A 16288-nucleotide genomic window follows, 5' to 3' on the forward strand; every position below is an offset into this window, starting at 1 on the left:
GAGTCCTGGTGCTGGGACTGGGGACTGCACAGACCAGTCTGGGCAGCGAGGAGGAGGTGGGACCCGCGCCTCCCAGTCAGGGAGCCACGGCCAAGGCCGGAGCCCGCGAGGGGAGGAGCTCGGGCGGGCGAGAGGACAGGGGCGGAAGGGGGAGGGAGAAGGGAGGGTCCTGGCAGGACTCTGGCTGCGCCCGGGCCCGCTTGCCCCTAGGAAAGCTGCAACTTAGGACAAGAGGGGGCTAGGTGTGGACCCTCAGTGAATTCCTAGGGCTTTGCAAGGGCACCAGCCCCGGGGGATAGTTCCTAGTTCCTGGTGCACAGTTAAAGAGTTCAGAAGCCCTGTAATGTCCCCCACTGCACTGGGGACACCCACAGAGCCCAGCAAGATTCTGTGCTCAATGGACGCCAGGGAGGGGAGGAAGCCGCCTGTTCAGGTGGATATCAGGTTAGTGGTGCCGACCCTTCTCCTGGCTCCCTAGCATATCATCCCTGCCTTAGGGAACCCACCTTGCTTCCTTTTGAGCCCAGCCCTTTGAGTCAGGAGTGCACCTTGTCCAGAGGGCATCTTCCCCCACTACAGTGCGCTTCCCACCATCACTCCTGCAGCTACAGTTCTCGTTTTTGTGGTTTCCAAGCTCTCCTGGTTTCCAGTTTTTTCTCCACCTGCTTCTGCCCCCGCCTGCTGTCTAAACCAAGCATTCATGCTGGCCGCAGCCCCAGAGCCTTCACGGTGGGTGTTCCACGGGGCAGCGCCTCTCATGATGCCAGACACCTAGTGAGCAACCTTGCTTGCACTGCCTAAGGAAGTCTCCTGGCCACTCCCTATGTCCCTTTTTCATGCCACTTATCATACTTATCATGCACCCTTTGGTCCTTCTTCATTTTTACTGTCCATCTGTCCCTCCAGACCGCAAGCTCCAGGAGGGCAGGACACTGTGAGGTGTGTTCTCCGTGATGGCGCAAAAGAATTGCTAACTTAATCCTTGTTGACTGACAGTGCACAGGCCTGAACAGCAGAAAATGGAGGGTCTCTCTGTGCAGAGTCCTTGTGTGTTTCCTGGCACTATCCCCTTGGTTTGTGCGGCTCCACGTCCAGGGCTCCCTGCTGTCACTCAGGGATGCTGACCTTGACTCAGGAACTTTCTACGTGCTGTTGACCTTTCTCACAGATACTTTTACTTTGTATCTGCTGCCACCTCTTCCAGGAAACTGCTTCTCATGGCAGCCTCGGGAGGACACAGCCTCCTGTGCATCATCATAGTGGGGCCTCTTGGTTTCCTTCACCAGCCCCCCTCCAATGCAATCTTGAACCTGCTTCTGGGGCTGCTGGGTGGGCATGTCTCCCCCACTGAAATAGGAGGGCATGGATCACCTTGGTCACCTGGGAATTCACCAGTGCCTGTAGGTGGGAGGTGCCCCATACAATTTGTAGAAGTGACTGAAGGTCTGGGGCACGGAGTGGAAAAGTAGTGTAGTGGTGTGCACCTTTCTGCCAGAACAGATGGGGGACAGGAACCACTGAGACAAGTTTGGAGTTTGACACCCCAAAAGGGCAAGTCAGAGAATCTGAGATGGGGGGGTCTATACTGCAGGAGGGGTAGAGTGGGAGAGGAGGGGGCGTTTAAGCAGAAAGATTCTTGATAGCCTAGTGGCTGAACACACACACCAGGATCCCATATGGGCACTAATTTGTGTCCAGGCAGCCCCGATTACCATCCAGTTTGCTGCTTGTCACTTGGGAAAGCAGTGGAGGATGGCCCAAAGCCTGGGACCCTGCACCCACCCAGGAGACCTAGAAGAAGCTCCAGGCTCCTGGCTTTGGATCGGCTCAGCTCCGGCCATTTCAGTCACCTGGGGAGTGAACCAGTGGATGGAAGATCTTCCTCTCTGTCTCTCCTTCTCTCTATATATATCTGACTTTCCAATAAAAATAAATACATCTTTTTAAAAAAAGATTCTGGCTGTCATACAGAAAGTAGAAATTGTAACAAACGACTTAATGGAAAGTGAAAGTTGCGGTGTGCTGGGGAATTGCTGAGGGCAGAGTACCAAAGGTGCCTCCTGGCTGCTGCTTAGAGAGCAGACGGATAGTCCAAGGAAGTACTGCCCAAGATAAAGGAACCAGAACTCCCTGGCTGTGACAATTCCTAGCTCTTCCACTTGCCAAGAGAAGGTAAAATGAACAGCTCCCAGGCAAATGAGGCTAGGGGTCCGGCCATGAAGTCCTGTGCTAAATCCCCAAAGGACTGAAGGGGCAGCTGTGGACATTTAGTGAAAAGGACCAGGTGGGGGCCACCATGATCCATCTCAAGCTAATCCTCCACCTGCAATGCTGGCATCTCCCTAGATGGGTGCCAGTTCATGTTTCAGCTGCTCCACTTCCATCCAGCTCTCTGCTTGTGGTCTGGGAAAGCAGCGGAGGGTGGCTCAGGTGCTTGGGCCCCCTGAACTCATGTGGGAGGCCTGGAAGAAGCTCCTGTCTCTAGGCTCAGTGGTCACTGGGGAGTGAACTAGCAGATGGAAGATCTCTCTGCTTCTGTCTCTCCATCTATCTGTAACTCTGCCTTTGAAATAACAAAAAAAAATTTTTTTACAGAGGCTTGATATTATCCTTCACCAGAGTCCAAGCAGAGAGAGACTTATTTTTCTGACCACTGTTTAAAGCAATGAGCCTCTAGGCAATGCTCAGAAGACACACAAGCATGTATTCAAATAGATCCTGCTGGTCGCACAGTGCCAGTCTGGACTGTTAGGGTCAGAGGTGGTGCAAACTGCAGAGGAACCCAGAGGCAGGCTGAGACACTGTGCAGATGTAAACGCCGGTCCCATGTCATGGCAAAGAAGGGGTGATGTGCCCAGGGAACAAAAACAAATTCCCGTAGTGGAGCCAAGGGCTCCAAGAGTGCATTGGAGTCAGACTGGGACTTCCAGTTACCTGACCAGCAAGATTTCAAAACTACCATGGACCAGGCGCTCCTGCCAACTTCCCATCCCTGTTCCCGTTAAACAGGAAATCCACAGCAGGGCTCCCATGCCCATGCCAGCCCAGTGCTGTGTGATGGGTGGGTGCAGGGTAGGGGTTGGGTTGCTCACAAGTCTCAACTGCCATGGAAGGAGCTTGACCCGCACACCCTGAGCTGACTCGGAAGTGGGAGTTTGTGATGGGGGGGGTTGAGTGTGTCTTGCATGTGGGAGATGTGTAAATCACGTGTGGCCAGTATGTGGAGCTAGAGCAGCAATGGAGACGGTTACACCTGTGAATTCAAGAGCAGGACGTAGCAGTGGTCCATCAATGAGAATGAGAACTTTCTGCAGAACCCCTTGTGGTGGGTCGTCCCGGGGAGGGTGGCGTGTTCTTGCACAGCCCTGGGTGTGGGGCTGTGGCTGCAGGCAGAGGGCAGGACTGCCCGGAAGAACAGAACTGGATCCAGAACTGAGTTCTTGTTTTGTTCTGTCAGCATGATTCAGCTTGTTCTGTGTGGACTCGGCCACTGGGTGCTGTGTGTACGCTACAAACAAAAAACAATACTGTGGCCTAACTGGTAACTACACCAAAGCAGGCAGGCCAAGTGACCTGAACTGGTTTTGAAATTTAGGGTCAGCATCTGCCTGCTCAGTTCCTCAGGTGCCTGTTTAGGTGCTTCTGCCTTTAGAGTTGCTCATGGTGTCCCCCTGGTACTCCGCTGTCTGGTACCTCTTCCTCACGGGAGGTTGCAGGTCAGGGGCCCCTGAAAAGGGCCCTACCTGTAACCTTCCATACAGAGGAAAAGAGGAGTCAGTGCCTTCAGCCAGAACCCTGCTGGGAATCTTGAAGCACAAACAGAAATGTTTCTGAAGAACTAAGCTATGATTGCAGATTCAACTCCCAAAGCAATCCTGATGGAGGGTGGGGAGGAGTCACGTTGGAGGCCTCACAATACCTCACTTCAAAGTACACCAGCAAACTATGGTAGTGAAAACAGCATGGCACTAACACAGAGATAAATGAAGCAGAACTGAGAGCCCAGAAATTAATCCAACTGAGTTTTGACAACAGTGGATAGCCCATACATTGGAGAAATGACAATCTCTTCAATAAGTAGTGCTAGAAAAGTGGGATATGTATATGTAGAACACTACTTCTCAGTGTATGCAAAAATCAACTCAAGGTGAATGGGCGACCTCAGTGCAAGACCTGAGACGATGCTCTAAGAAAACATAGGGAATGCTGGGAAAGACTTCTTCAGTAACACCTCTGAGGCAGAGGCCCTGTATCCAACTCGGACTCTTCACAGCAAAGAAACCAATCCATAGAGTGAAGAGACATCTGACAGGTTGGGAAAAAGGATTTACAAGCTACTTACCCAACAAAGGATTAATATACAGAATATAGCAGTACTTCAAAAAACTCAATGACAAGAAAAAATAAACAATCAAGAAATGGGTAACCAACCTCAATAGTCAGTTCTCAAAAGCAGAAATACAAATGACACAAAGGCCCCACTATTGCTAACCACCAAGAAAATGCAAATCAAACCCACAATGAGATATCCCTTCACCCCTGCCTGGATAGCTGTTGTCTGGAATACAGGGAGTGACAAGTGTTGGTAGGGATGTGGAAAAACTAGAACATCAGCTCCATGCTGATGTTCCTGGGAAAGCAGCAGAAGATGGCCAAGCGCTGGGTCCCTGCACCCACGTGGGAGATCTGGATGTAGCTCTTAGCTACTGGCTTCAGCCTGGACCAGCCCTGGCTGTTGTCGTCATTTGGGGTGTGAATCAGCAGATGAAAAATTTCTCTCTGTAACTCTGCCTTTCAAATACATAATTTTTTAAAAGAATGAAATTCTATTCTTTGCATCAAAATGGTTGCAATGAGGGGACATCATGTTGAGTGAATTAGCCACAGAAAGATAAGTTCTTCCTTAGATGCAGGGACTAATTTTTTTTAATCAGAAAAACAAAAATAAGAGATACATGTTTGTACCAGTTTTGCTGCAAATACAGTACTTGTCAAATGGTTTTAAATCTATCAAACGCTGCCAAGAATTATGTACTTTCCATGGATTTGGGAACGTTTAACATTTACGTGTGTGAAGCTGCAAATTTCCTATTGGTTACTGTTCACAGCTCTTGACTGTTTTCTCGATGAGCTATTGTGTTTTTACTCTTTATTTAGAAGAGCCTAAGGCCTTTGACTATCATGTCATTTAAAAATATCTCATAAATAATGAAGTATTAAGTTGAGGGGGAAAAAGCCATTGCCATCTTCCTGCCAGGGCCTCTTGTGCCTCTGAGGTGTCGCATCCCCCAGGTGTGAAACAACACCTGACCCACAGGTCCCCCCTGACCAGGAACACGTTTCAGAGAGAGAGATGAGAGAGCAGAGGCAGGTGCAGTCTCTCCTGGAGGCGCTGCAGCATCCTGGAGGGGAAATGGACACACAGAGCTGCAGGTGGAGAGGGATGAGGACCGCCAGAAAGGAAGACCCTGAGAAGGGGGTCTGGGTGTACTGGGCCTCCACAGGGAATAAACACCCAAATCCTGGGATGAAATTAGGGACAATGAGACAGACATTCCAGAGAAGGGAATGGTGAGAGAGGATGCCTGGGAGCAGGGGGCTGTGGACCCGAGTGGTTTCTAAGGAGCGATTACAGAATAGCTCAGCATGCTGCTCCAGGCCGGGGACTGCAACGCCGGCCAAGTTCCTGGATTTCATGCTGCTGTTCCATGGTAACCAGATGTGACAGTTTCACACACCAGATCACTTTCACAGTATTTTTGATCACCAACATTAGGTCACCCGTGTTTTATTTAGCAGGGAGTGTCTTAAGAATATGTTTCCTAGAATGTATTTATTTCTTTGAAAGGGAGAGGGAGAGGGAGAGGGAGAGGGAGAGGGAGAGGGAGAGGGAGAGGGAGAGGGAGAGAGAGAGAGAGAGAGAGAGAGAGAGAGAGAGAGAGAGAGAACTCTTTTATTCATTGGTTCATGCCCCAGTGCCTATTATAGCTAGGTTTGGACCAGGCCAAAGCCAAGGGTGGGAGCTCCGTCCACGTCTCTGAATGGGTAGCAGGGCCCCACGTACTGGACCATCTTCCCTTGCTTTCCCAGGCACATTAGCAAGGAGCTGGGTCAGCAGCAGAAGAGCCAGGACTCACACAGGCACCCTGATACTGCATGCCAGCGTGGTCAGTTGTTAAACACGCTATGCCCCGATGCTGGCCCCTTATTTAATCTTTAAAAGGGGGGCAGCAATTCTGACATGTGCAACAATATGGAAGGACATTCCAGGAAGCAGAATAAGCACACTGTACAAGGACAGTCTCCGATTCCACTCACATGGCAGCCCAGGGTGGTCAGAGTCATGGCAACAGGGAGCAGAATAGTGGCGCCAGGGGGCAGGGGAGGGGCTGGGGAGTTAAAGTTTAATGAGGACAGAGTTTGAGTTTTGCAAGACAGAAAAGCTCTGAGAGAGGGGTGGCTGTGAGGTTGCATAATACTGAACGTGCCCTTAGTGCCTCCGGGCTGCAGGCTTGGCAATGCTTGAACAATCCATTCCACATTCTGTTGCTATCACAATGAAGAAGAGCCATGAATGTGTTCAGTTTCCTGCAGTCACCACCAGCATTTTATAGGGAAAAACCACTTAGCATGGAAAAGCTGAACACACAATTGGATCTGAGTTGGAAAGCCTGTGGCTGCCTCACTGGGAGCCTGGGTCTGGTGGGAGCTGAGCAGCTGCTGCAGACATTGCAGTGTCCTGAGTTGTAAACGTGACACAGGAGCAAGCAAGGGGCAGTTGGTAGAGCACCGAAGGCTAGTGACGTTAGAGCTCGGGGTCCCCATCTAGGGATGGAGGTGTGGAGCATTTGGCAGCACCCGGAGCTCAGGAAAGTGGCAGGGACCACGGCCAAGGCGCACAGCAGCCACAAGGGAGCGCTAGAGGTACCAAGTCTTTCTCCAATGGCTGAAGCTCCAGGTCAGGCTCCTAAGCAGCAAGCTGCAAACGCAGGGCAGAGTGGACAAAGGAGCCCCTTGGAGGAACTGGCAGTGTTTTTCTAGGAGAACACCTGCCTCACATGGTACAGTAGGAGCAGACTTCAGAGGGAGCAGTCATTACACAGGTGCAGGAAGAGCTGAAGGGTCAATGGGACTAGAGGTGGGCACTGGCCAGGAGTGCATAGCACCCTACAGGCTGGGTGGACTGGGGAAGCTGAGGCCGCTGGACACTTGCATGCATTTTCCCCCCACTGTGAATCTTTGTGGCGGTCTGCACTGCCAGACATGAGCCTATGTGCTTGTGGCTCCCTTCCTGCCTATAGACCCGAGACACATGATGCATGGTCTGTGGCCAGAGACAGAGAGACAGGGGGGTACCCAGGCTTCTCCCTGTGGCTTCCTCCCCTTCCATCTTCCAAGTGAACAATTAACAGAAGCCACTGGCCAGGCAAGGGGGCCCAGGAGACATGGAGCAGATGCCAGCCACGGACTGGGTGGGGAAGAGCGGGGAACGGGTGAGGACAGGAGCAGCAGTAACCAGAGTCGGACTCTGAGGCCAGCAGCCTTGGCTGCTGCAGACACGCCAAGCAGGAGGAGACAGGTGCCCCAGGCCCAGTGCACTCAAGTCCAATGTCTGTGTGATGGGCAGAGCCAGTGTGCTAGGATGCTACAGAACCTCTTCTCACTTCAAGAACCATGGGTAGCCTTGAAGGGCAACAGATGGCAAATCCCGCTTGTTTTTCGTGTCATGTGGTTGCACAAGTGTTTTCACAAGGCCCTTCTTCAGTCGTCTGACATGATTTCCTAGAGCTGGTCATTTTCTTTTCTTTTTAAAAAATTATTTATTTTTATTGGAAAGGCAGATTTACAGAGAGAAGGAGAGACAGAAAGATCTCTCCATCTGCTGGTTCACTCCCCAAGTGGCCGCAATGGCCAGAGCTGAACCAATCCAAAGCCAGGAGCCTGGAGCTTCTTCTAGGTCTCCTGGGTGGGTGCAGGGTCCCAGGCATTCGAGCCACCCTCCACTGCTTTCTCAGGCCCCAAGCAGGGAGTTGGATAAGTGGATCAGCCAGGCCACAAACTAGTACTCATAAAAGATCCTGGTGCTTGAATGAGGAGGATTAGCCAATTGAAACATTGCACTGGGCCCCGGAGCTGGTCATTTTTCAAGTCCAAGTTACCCAACATCTGTGATGTCACTAAAAAAAATGTATCCTGGGGCCGGGTGCGGTGGCCTAGCAGCTAAAGACCTTGCCTTGCACGCACACCAGGAGCCCATATGGGTGCCAGTTCTAATCCTGGCAGCTCCACTTCCCATCCAGCTCCCTGCTTGTGGCTTGGGAAAGCAGTTGAGGATGGCCCAAAGCCTTGGGATCCTGCACCTGAGTCGGAGACCTGGAAGAAACTCCTGGCTCCTAGCTTTGGATCGCCACAGCACTGTCCATTGCACTCACTTGGGGAGTGAATCATCAGACGGAAGATCTTCCTCTCTGTCTCTCCTTCTCTCTGACTTTGCAATAAAAATAAATAAATCTTTAAAAAATGTATCCTGGGGGCACTGTGCCCCTTTGCAGTGATTTTCAAACCCAGACACCCTGCCATCCCAGTATTTCAGTACTGCAGTATTTCAGTACCTTTTCACAGACAGGTTCTGGAAACTGATCTCTGATCCAGCGCTCTGAGAAGCCATTGGAGGCGTGGGTGCTTAGTCCAGTGACTGACAGCTGGGTGGCCGATCAAAGTGCCTGTGTCTAGTGTCTGATAGTGCAACCCCTGGGAGGCATGAGTGATGCCTCAAGGAAATGCGCTCTAGCCACCCATGGGGGAAGGCACATGCCCAGTTCCCGGTGCCCAGTTCCTGCCCAGTTCAGCACAGTCCTGATATCACTGGTGGGATTCTGGGGAGAGAACCAGCAGCTAGCCGGCAGTTCTCTTTGGCTGCTTCTTGGAAGAAAGAAGAAGAGAAGGAGAAGAGGAGGGAGAGGCAGGGAAGGAGGAGGAAGGGGAGGAAGAGAAAACCGAAGCAAAACTGCAGAATCAGGAGAAACGACGGACCTGATGCAGATTGAGTGATAGCATGAGTCAAGAAGCAGTAAGACTACAATGGAGGCGGAGCCAGTGAGAAGGCATGCTAAAGTCACTGCCGGGATGCCAGGCAGGGACAAGGGCCAGCGCACAAGCCAAGTGATGCCCATGCTGCTGACCACAGGAGCACAGAGCAGCACCCCAACCCCCATTGGCAACAGGCCGCTGACAGCAGGGAGGATGAGCTCAAGGTACCGTGTCTGCAACTTCCTTTGACATTAAAGGGAAGGAAAATACAAATAAAAGTCCTCACAGAACTGCCGTGCCTCCCGGCAGGTCCAGCACCACCACTCGGCCTCTCCCAGAGCCCTGAAACCATGCCAAGCCCAGAGGCAGCCACCCACCTTGGTCTTCTGGGTCATCCCAGAAATACCGTGGCCAACGCAGGAAACAGAGACACTTTGTATAACTGGCACCAGTGTGTTCCTTGTCGGGGTGCTGGCATCAGCTCAGGTCGCATGGGAGGTGGAGCAGCCCAGCAAAGGTCACCTTGCTCTGTCACTTGCCTCCCTCATTCCCCTTGGCCTGACCTCTTTATCCAGCCCCTCCTCCCTTCTGGAGGTTTCCTGAAGTGCAGGTAAGAGGTCAGTGGGACTACAGGATGAGGAGACACTGTGCTGGCTGACAGGAGTGAGTGAGATGACGGACAGATAAAAGGTGGGTGGGTAGATGGCCGGCTGTATGGGTGGGTGGGCGGATAGATGCAAGGAAGGAGGGATGGGTGGATGGGTGGGTGAGTGCTTCTCCTGCCTTGGACAATCGATCCTGACCTTCATTCCAGAAGGCCCCTCAGAAGGCTCCACGGTACCAAGCCATCAGACACCCATAACCTGCGCTTCCAGGCAGGCTGTCTTCTCCCTGGGCTTCCTCCTGCTCCTCGCCTCTCAGTCCAACTCCTGGGGCCCAAGTTCCCTACGTGGTTGCTGCAGCAACCTTGGGCTCTGGTTACTTTGCCAACTCCACTTCAGCCCTCTTGCATTCTTGGGCTATCACACGCTTCATCTCCATGGCTCCCACCCATCCTCCGTCACTCAGAGCTCCCTTCCCCACAGCAGCTCTCGTAATTTCCTTTGTGGGGTGCCATGCCCCTTTGCTTTATGGTGTCAGTCTCAGCGCACAGTCCTACACGGGAGGTGCTGTCAGCCTGCACCTCTCATTGGGGCCGTAAGATGCTACCTTACTGTGGGTGCAGAGGGCTTCTCCCAGGCTCAGAGGGTCCTGGGATGCTAGAAGAATTTGGACAGCCTGTTGGGGCTCTACTCCCATACAAAGCAGTTACTGGGCTAGAAGGTGCATGTTCAGCATGCTGGTTGTGGCCAGCAGGAGGTCCTCTTGGATTGTCCATAGCATCAATGAACAGGCCCTCTGCTTGGGTCCACACTCCAGGGCTCCCTGGTCCCCAGCTACTGATGTGGGAAGCTCTTCCTGGCCAAGTGGCACGGGCACCCCTTCCCTGCGCTGCTCCTGCTTTGGAATATTTTTGGGAGGAGTTGGTAACAGTGATGTGTGTGACTCCTAGTTATGCACCTGCTCCCTCAGGTTGCTGTTTGAATCTTCCCACCTCTCTGTGCATTCCCTTCCCCTCTCATTTCCATGGCTGTGAATACCAAGATTTGTGGGTGGAATGTTGAAGACCTCCTGGGTGCTAGGAATTCTCCAGTCTGCTCTCCTCCAGCAGGGCAGATGGTGAAGCCTCAAGACACAACAGAAGGGGACCTCAGGCCTGGAAGATGGTTGCCCTGGAGCACCAGGGATCTGGGTCCCACCTGTCACCCCTGAAAAGGAACCAGAGCTGCAGGAAGCCATCAGGATTGGAGGGCTAAGGACCCTGCACAGGACCCAGCCTGGAGGAGCCTGGAAGAAGGATGTTGCACTTAAAAAACCAAGACACAGAGGGCTATGCTGAGCTCTGCTCCTCCATGGGAGCCACGGAAGCTTGGGAACAACACAGGGCACCTGGGACATGGAGGGGCACGCACAGGAGTCTGCATCCAGGCAGGGATTTGGATACAGGAACTGAATGCTTCCCGACTTTCCTTCCTCAGTGGGAGGTCTCGAAATGGATGGCGTCAGCTCCCCTCCATGTGGGTGACACCAGCCCAGGGTCTGCGTAGGAAGTCTTCCAAAAGTAGCTGGAGAGTGAGCTACTGAATATGGAGATGCATCCCTTTGGGCGTAGAAGTCTGCCCTGAGGACCTGCTGCAGTGCCCCTCCACCCACACCCAGACTGGCACACCAGCAGTGAGAAGGGTACCCACAGGCCAATAGGGACCAGGACAGCCACCCCTGGCAGGTCCTGCTGGCCTGGGATGGGCAGGAAAGAGAACCCAGTGGGTGAGGCGTGAGCTTCTGGCCCAGGCTGGGTCCTCATGGCCCACATTGGGCAATCAGTGTTGTGCATGCTGTGGACAAGGTCACGGGCACCATGTCCCAAGGTACCCCGTGTCCTCCAGCCAGTTACCCCATCCCTTGCAGGTCTGCTTGGGCTCACACACGCTCCTCTCCTTTCCTGAGGTTTGTTGACCAGTTCACCTGCAGCACCTGATGTCCTGTGTTGGGGTCTCAGCAACGGCATCTCTCGATGACCAACATTCTTAGGTTCCCCGTGGGATGGATACTGGACTTGTGTAATCCACTGCTGATTTGATTGTGTAAGCCCCAGAGAGGTCATGCTAACACAAGCTTACTCACGGGGCACAGGACTTTGCCATCCAGGCACATGGCTCCCTCACCAGCTGTGCACCCCAAGACTCTACCTACCTCGGGGTCAAGGTCCCTGAGGCACTCCCTGGTTTCCTGCCCTCCCAGTTTGGGGAGAAGCGCTCTATGAGGTTCCTCTGTCTGCTTAAAACCCAAGACCTGCAAAGAGGCAGCAACTTGATCTGAGCCCTCCACTGGGTTTTCATCAACCACACCCGTGGTGCAGAGAGACGGCCTGGACAGATAGCATTTCTATGCCACGGTCTTCTCTGTCGGTCCCAGACAATCATAGATAAGCCTCAGCTTGGCAGACCCAGCCAACCTTGCTCCAGATTACTGGGGCCCTGCAAGAATGATACCCTCTGGCCTGGATGCTGCCCATTCTCCCTGTGCCCTGTAGATGAAGGGGTCGGTAAGCTTTGGGGTTGTGTTGGGCTGATGGGTCATCGTGTGCCTGCCACACTCACATCTATCTGCTGACACTTTAACTCTGTCTGCCTCTGTCTTTTTTCTCAGTGGTGGTGCTGTCAGCAGGTGCCTCACCCCGGCAGCACCCACACCGGGGAGAATGGCTTCTGTACCTAATTTTCTGAAGCTCCTGTGCCAGAGGGACATGGAGTCAGGCTAGTATGGATTAAGCACCACGGTGAGTGAGGCAGGGCTCTGAGAGCTCACTGTCCCCTTCTCTCAACAACTTGTGCCCTGCTTTGATGTGGCACATGGTGTCCCAGCAAGGAACACAGTGAGGTTTTTTTTAGGTTTATTTACTTATTTTCATTTGAAAAGCGGAGTTACAGAGAGGAGAGACAGAGAGATTTTCCATCCACTTTTTTACTCCCCAAGTGGCTGCCAGGCAGAGTTGAGCCAACCTGAAGCCAGGAGCCAGGAGCTTCTTCCGGGTCTCCCACGCAGGTGCAGGGTCCCAAGGCTTTGGGCCATCCTCTGCTGCTTTCCCAGGCCACAAGCAGGGAGCTGGATGGGAAGTGGAGCTGCCGGGATTAGAACCGGCACCCATATGGGATCCCATTGCTTGAAGGGGGGAAGATTAGCCAGTTGAGCCATTGCACCAGGCCACCTCTCTCTCCCCTCTCCTCCAGTTGAATTTTAAGAGCTACCCTGATCCCTCCACAATTTTTGCTTCAGTCAGCCGGATCTGATTTCTGTCCCTTGCACCTGAAGTTCTACCCTCCTGCACTGAGCACAGCCAGTAGCTAGCCCACTGGCGGTACCCTTATTATTCAGATGAGACTGACGTTCCAGGAAGAGACTACCCCATGCAAAGAGTTTCACTATTTGGTATATATAACTTTGGCTCTAGTTTCTTTTCCATAAATCTCTCTGTTCCTAGTCTTTTCTAAACTCTTGAAACGCCCATGAAGTATTTTCCCATCTGAAAGTCTGATTTCTAAGCCTCTGCAGATACAATGCTTTCTCAGTGAGGGATGTAGCATCCAGCCTGGGGAGGAGGGCGCCCCCTGCAGGCGAGGTGGGGTGAGCGGGCAGCCAGAAGGGCTGAGCTGCACTGGCCACTAGGGGGAGCCAGAGACTCCCAGCGCCTGCCTGACTGCGGCTTGGGACACAGCCTGAGGCTCAGCAAGCAAGGACCCTGCATCCCAGCAGCACCGCTGACTCGCTGCAGCCCTCGGCTGGGTGGCTGGGCTACTTGGGCTTCACTGCCCCCTTCCCCTCACCTGCCACTGTGTGCATGGTTTAGGATCTGCCTTTTAAGGCAGTGTTTCTCAGACTTGAGTTGCTCCAGTGTTGTGTCCTATTTGTACATGCTATGCAACAATTACTAAAACTTGCCTTTAATTTGCACAGATCTAGCGTCACACGCCATGAACAGGTGGTGACTAGAAACAAAGTGCAGCCTAACTATCAAGTGCCCAATGTTCCTACACTCCCCCTAGAACCAACCTGCACACCAGTAATGGCATAGACGCCCAGTTCTGCAGACATTGCTCCAAGGTAGGGTGGCACAGGACCTCAGCCCCATTAGGGGTCTCACTCCCTGAATTATGGATTGTGATGAGGCTCCTCCCTCCTTCTCAGCTCCCCCAGTCAGCGCTTTTGTGGTTTTCCAAAGGCCTCACCTTTCCCAGCCAGGTGAGCACCCACCTTCCTCACAGTGCCTGGCCCCTCCCGGGCCATCTGTGCTGCCATAATGCCCACATTGACTGCCCAGACCTCACTCCCCAGCTGCAAATCTGTATGTCCAATCACATGCAGACAATCCCAGTCCCATGCCCTACGCACAGACTGTCTTGGCAGCTGAAAACACAACTCTCAGGAGACAACAAGGACTTCCTCTGCTGGGCTACTGCTCCTGCTGGTGGTTAAAGTCCTCACCTTGAATGCTCTGGGATTCCATACGGTCACTGGTTCCAATCCTGGTGGCCCCGCTTCCCATCCAGCTCCCTGCTTGTGACCTGGGAAAGCAGTGGAGGATGGCCCAAAGCCTTGGGACCATGCACCCACTTGGAAGACCTAGAAGTAGTTCCTGGTTTTGGATCAGCTCATTTCCAGTCATAGCGGCAATTTGGGGAGTGAACCAGCAGATGGATGATGGTTCTATCTGTCTCTCCTTCTCTTTGACAATCTACCTTTCCAATAAAAATAATCTTTAAAAAGTATCAGGCACAGGACAAGGATGCACTTCCCGTTACTCTTCCACTCAGTGCCAGAGCTCTAAACAGAACCATGAAGCAAGATGTCCTCCATTGTGGTCTTTTGGAAATCACAAACTACACCGTTGCAATCAATGGGCAACATCCAGAATGCGGACAGCACCATCTGCTGGTGAGAAGGTAGAACAACAAAAGCTACTTTTATTCGCTGCTGATGGGAATGTAAAAAGATGCCTTGGCAGTTTCCTGCAACACTAAACTTCACACACGATCCAGGGATCACACTCCCGGGAAGCTAGAAAGCTGCAAGCCCTGCTTCCTCATGGAGAACCTCCTCAATGGACAGTAATATATGGAAAAGAATACCTGAGGAAGAAATCTGGGGAGGTTGCAGAGGCAAAACTCCCTGAATCCCCACAAAACCAAGAAGTCATTGAATGAAAGGACAAAAAGGTTGGTAGCACTTGTCCATCCATGCCTCCACTCATTCCTGTATAGCATAGTGTCCAGCGATTAAGACAGAAACTTACCTGGTCCCCTCCCCAGGAATGGAAACTAAAGAGGGGACTTACATCCCACTTTTTGGCTTGTCCAGGGGACAGCCTCAAGGGACTGGCTTCTGTCTTCCTTGATTCTCTCGGCACAAATGAAACTCCAGGGGCGAAGTTTGCATACAGGCAGGCCATATGTTAGAGGTGAAATTCTGCAGGTAACCACAAGGGGGTGTGAGAGGTCAGAATAGGTTTATAACTCCTAGAACTTCAGCTTGGCTCACTGTCAACTCCCTAGTGTGAAACCTTGGGGGAGAGGATACTTTCTTAAAATGCCCAATTTTCCAGGGGGGGAAAATGCATGATGCCCATAAATAGAAGAGAGAAATATGACCCAACAAAAGGAACAAAGACCTTCAGAAACTGTCTAGAAATGCAGATGAGTTGCCTGACCAAAAATTTAAGATCTCTACCACGATAGCACTTAACATCTAAACACAGAGAGATCAGCATGAACAAAATTAGAATACCAACAGGGATACAAAGTAGAAAAAGAATCAAACAGAAAATCTGGAGCCAGAAATATGAGAATACTAAAAACAAAATCACAAAATGGTTTAAAAAATATGGTTATTTGGAAATTAATTTTTTATATTTTTAAATTTTATTTTAAAATGAGATGGGGGAAAATGAGAGAGAGAGAGAAATAGAGAAATATTTTCCATCCAGTGATTCACTCCTCAAATGTTTGCAATAACTGGAGGTGAGCCAGGCCATAACTCAGAGCCCAGAACCCAATCCATGTCTTCCACATGTGTGACAGGGAACCAAGAATGTGGGGCATCCGTCACGTCCTGCGACTCACAGGGAACGTGAGTGGGAAGTTGGACCTGGGAATGGAGTCAGGGTTGGAATGTGCTTTGCATTCTGACTTGCGGTGTGGATATCTCAATCAATGTTTTAACCACCAGACCAAGTGAGTATATGCAGTGCAAATACATTTGAAATCCATGCATGTAAAGGTAATAACTAAATTGAAAAATAAAACCCCGTTAGAGTGGTTCAATAGCAGAACTGAAAAGAATGATCAGTGAGTTTGAAAAAAAAAATCATTTGCAATCATGGACGAGTCAGAGAAATATAAAAGAAGAAACAAAAGCAAAAAACAGCCTAAGGGACCATCGTGCAGACAAAAAGAGAAGGAAGGAATGGCCCAAACCCTGAATTTAAAAACAGTGGTCCAAACTTCCCAACTCTGAGAGAAGGACGTACATGTTCAAGAAGCTGAGCAAATCCCAGTGAAGATAGATTCAGAGACCCAAGTGGAGACACACTACAATCGAGTCATCAGAAGACACACACACCGTGGCACGACAGATTAAGCACCTTTGATGCCAGCATCCCATG

The sequence above is a fragment of the Ochotona princeps genome, chromosome 21 (genome assembly GCF_030435755.1).
Source record: "Ochotona princeps isolate mOchPri1 chromosome 21, mOchPri1.hap1, whole genome shotgun sequence".
Taxonomy (NCBI): domain Eukaryota; kingdom Metazoa; phylum Chordata; class Mammalia; order Lagomorpha; family Ochotonidae; genus Ochotona; species Ochotona princeps.